At 39.0% G+C, this 4,075-nt stretch overlaps 1 protein-coding gene across 1 annotated transcript in view; it reads right to left on the bottom strand.

Annotated features, from left to right (window-relative positions):
* Positions 1 to 4,075, bottom strand: part of NUP62CL (nucleoporin 62kDa C-terminal like) — a 92,310-nt gene that overhangs the window by 68,860 nt on the left and 19,375 nt on the right. Inside the window, exon 2 of the mRNA XM_011970447.1 lies at positions 3,145 to 3,188. The gene's annotated coding sequence lies outside the window, so the exon portion shown is untranslated. The remainder of the gene's footprint in view (positions 1 to 3,144; positions 3,189 to 4,075) is intronic.

The raw sequence follows: 4,075 nt of genomic DNA, 5'->3' as shown, positions 1-4,075 counted from the left end.
GAAGGAAGGAAGGAAGGAAGGAAGGAAGGAAGGAAGGAAGGGAGGGAGGGAGGGAGGGAGGAAGGATACCCACAACAATCTGGATGAATCTCCAGAAAATTATGCTGAGTGAAAAAAGGCATTCCCAAGAGATTATATAGTATATGGTCCAGTGTATATAACATTTTATTAATTTTATTAACTGCATTTTGGTTTAGCAAGATCCTGAATGTCTTCTCATTAATGGTGAATACAGGTTAAATGTATTTTACTGAAACCTAATTGGAAACTGGTTACCCACGTATAGTATATAAGATGTCTCCACTAGCCAAAATATTTTAGCAAGAATATACCATTCCCCAATCATGCCATATAACTGACTTATTGCATCATATAATATTCTCTAAAATGTCATACTACCCTAAATATATGCTTTCTTGTTCTATCGTTCCTCCTGATAAATTTCATTTCAGAAGTTTTAAGAGAGGAAGAAAAACAATCACCAGATTGTGAACAAGAAATACTTGTTAAACATAAGCATTAAACAACTGAACAAAACATTTCAGGATAACTCTGATTACTATATGCCAATTTGTCTAGACTACTGGTTCTCAGGAGTTTGTTGCTTTTTCCAAAACAAAGATTGATTGGTTCTAAACCTAAAACTATAGCCAGAAGGGGCACTTTGTATTTAATTTCTGCTATATTCATCAATAACACTAACCTCCAACAAGAGAAGTGAGCACATTTGGATTTGAATTAATCAATTAAGAATCTCAAAATCAATCTTGAATACTGTGCTTCTCCGTTAGAGAGCAGAGTTCAAACCTTACTTGTGGACTGTCTGCCAAGGATGAAAGGAGCTGTTGGTTGTACAGCAGTTGTGCCACTAGATGCCTAAGTAGCAGGAATAAGGGGTAAGTCTACAAATGCTGTTGGCTGAGCTGCATGCCTCATGAAAACAATATTGAGACTGGTGCTCCCAGTCTGAGGTGTGCCTCCACCGATGAATGAAAAATCTGAGTAGCAAAGGAGGGAGCAGAGCCAAAAGCAAAAGGAGTGGATGCTGTCACCTCATGTGACAGGGTATTGCTAGTTACAGCATTAGTAAAGGTGCTGGCACCTACTCCAAAAGACCCTGTAATCACTGTAGGTTGTGTGGAAGCAGTGTTGCCCAACTTTTTTTTTTTTTTTTAATTGTTGTGGGTTTAGTAGGTGTATAACTTTACGGTTACATGAGATATTTTAATACAGGCACATTCTAAATAGAAAAAAGGAAACAAAATCAACATAATAGTTATCTGACATATTAAAAGGCAACTAGATAACAGATAACACAGCTCCTGTCAAATGAAGTTTTAAATGTGAAGGTTTTGTTCTATAGGTTATTTCATCTCAATACAGAAAGATAACCAGATATTAATGTAGGAATACATGTACAGAGCTCCATATTTCTCATTCATAGATAAAGGTTACCTAATTTGATCCACCTTAAGGGGAAAAACGTTTTAAAATGTTTTAATGGGGAAAGAGTAGTTCAGAAAATTTTGTCTTCTGTGGAGACAAAAGGACTTGTATGGCTGGGCACGGTGGCTCACACCTGTAATCCCAGCACTTTGGGAGGCCAAGGCAGGTGGACCACAAGGTCAGGAGTTTGAGACCAGCCTGGCCAACATGGTGAAACCCCATCTCTGCTAAAAATACAAAAATTAGCCGGGCACAGTAGCGCACGCCTGTAATCTCAGCTACTCAGGAGGCTGAGGCAGGAGAATCGCTTGAACCCGGGAGGCGCAGGTTGCAGTGATCCAAGATCGCACCACTGCAATCCAGCCTGGCCACAGAGTGACACCCTATCTCAAAAAAAAAAAGGACTTATACTTCCTCTTTCTGCCAGTCCAGCACTTTATTAAACAACATAAGTTTTTGTTTTAGACATTAAATCAAACAACACGCATCTCTTTAAAAGAATTTTTAGAGATTTTTTATATTTTTTTCCACACTAACCAAACTTGAGAAAAGTTTAGAAATTTTTAAATGTATTTCATGACCCATGACAAAATACTTCAATATTTAAATTAATCCTCCTAAGGAAGATTATTTAGCATTCAATTACAAGTTATTAGATAACTATAATAAGATAAAGGAGAATTCCAGGGGTAAATACCCTTGCTTTCACCAGGTTCTCAGGTGCTACTAAAAGACATGAGGCTATCAGTGCTACAAAAAACCAAATGGATTTACCTAAAAAGGCATAAAATGAGTATCTCCTTTAAAATTCTGAGATGCATAAAGGAAAACTGTATAATGAGTTCATTACAATGACCAATAGAAAAATATCTCTCTAAAGAGTCACTTATTCAGCAAGTAGCCTAATTTCAAGATGATACATTTCCAAAACTCAGTGAGTACTCCTCCTATGGTTCACATAATATGAAGGGAGACCACAGATCAGAATTCAGTGTGCCTTGTGCCTCAAATCTGAGATGCCTTCAATTTGGTAGACTACCTTGGGAATGAATAGCATAATTCCAAATAGATTTTTATTTTCGAGACAGCATCTCACTCTGTCAGGCTGGAGTGCAGTGGTGCAATCATGGCTCACTGCAGCCTTGACCTCCTGGGCTCAGGCAACCCTCCCACCTCAACCTGCTGAGTAGCTGGGACTACAGGCACGTACTACCACACATGGCTAATTTTTTGTAGAGACGGAGTTTTGCCATGTTACCCAGGCTGGTCTCAAACTCCTGTGCTCAAGCAATCCACCCGCTTCGGCCTCTCAAAGTGCTGGGATCACAAGTGTGAACCACTGTGCCCAGCCACAAATAGTTGATTTAGAAATAACATACCATTTCTTTACCCAGTTTGTCTCTCAGAGACAATTACCTTTGTATCCACTAAAAAAATCAGAAACTGTATTGCTCTTACACTAAGGAAAATCCAGTTGCTACTGGGGCAGGAGTTGACACAACCAGTGTTCCAAAAATGAATCCTGTAGTCTGTGTAGCTGGAGCTGGATGTGAATAAGCCAGTGGAAGATGAAGATGTACTTGTAACTGTTTGGGACAAAACCCTCAAATTGAACCCTCCTATACCAGATGTAGAGAAAATAAACCCTGTAGTGGAAGTAGTCACTGCTGTTTTCGCAGAGCCAAAAAATGAACCCACCTGTAAAGTTCCTCCAAAATTAAACCTGCTCATGACTCCAAACCCTAAAAAAGGATAAGAGAAGAATGGAAAAAAAAAATAGAGCTCTCAATGAGACCTCAAAGAAAAGATGGTGGACAGAAGCCACGCTGGAGTTGCTCCCTCGTACTCCAAACTTCTAGAAATACCAGTTTACTGGAAGCATTTCCCTTGAAAACTGGCATAAGACAGGGATGCCCTCTCTCACCACTCCTATCCAACATAGTGTTAGAAGTTCTGGGCTAGGGCAATCAGGCAAGGGAAAGAAATAAAGGGTATTCGATTAGGAAAAGAGGAAGTCAAATTGTCCCTGTTTGCAGATGACGTGATTGTATATTTAGAAAACCCCATCGTCTCAGCCCAAGATCTCCTTAAGCTGATAAGCAACTTCAGCAAAGTCTCAGGATACAAAATCAATGTGCAAAAGTCACTAGCGTTCTTATACACCAATAACAAACAGAGAGCCAAATCATAAGTGAACTCTCCTTCATAATTGCTACTAAGAGAATAAAATACCTAGGAATATAACTTACAATGGATATGAAGGAACTCTTCAAGGAGAACTACAAACCACTGCTCAATGAAATAAAAGAGGACACAAACAAATGGAAGAACATACCATGCTCATGGATAGGAAGAATCAATATCGTGAAAATGGTCATACTGCCCAAGGTAATTTATAGATTCAATGCCATCACCATCAAGCTACCAATGACTTTCTTCACACGATTGGAAAAAACTGCTTTAAACTTCATATGCAACCAAAAAAGAGCCCGCATTGCCAAGATAGTCCTAAGTAAAAAGAACAAAGCTTGAGGTGTCACGCTACCTGACTTCAAACTATACTACAAGGCTACAGTAACCAAAACAGCATGGTACTGGTACCAAAACAGAGATATAGACCAATGGAACA

Source organism: Mandrillus leucophaeus, unplaced genomic scaffold, assembly GCF_000951045.1.
Source record: "Mandrillus leucophaeus isolate KB7577 unplaced genomic scaffold, Mleu.le_1.0 Scaffold949, whole genome shotgun sequence".
Taxonomy (NCBI): Eukaryota; Metazoa; Chordata; class Mammalia; order Primates; family Cercopithecidae; genus Mandrillus; species Mandrillus leucophaeus.
Note: the sequence above shows the minus strand (reverse complement) of the source record. Positions and strands in the feature narration are given on the sequence as shown.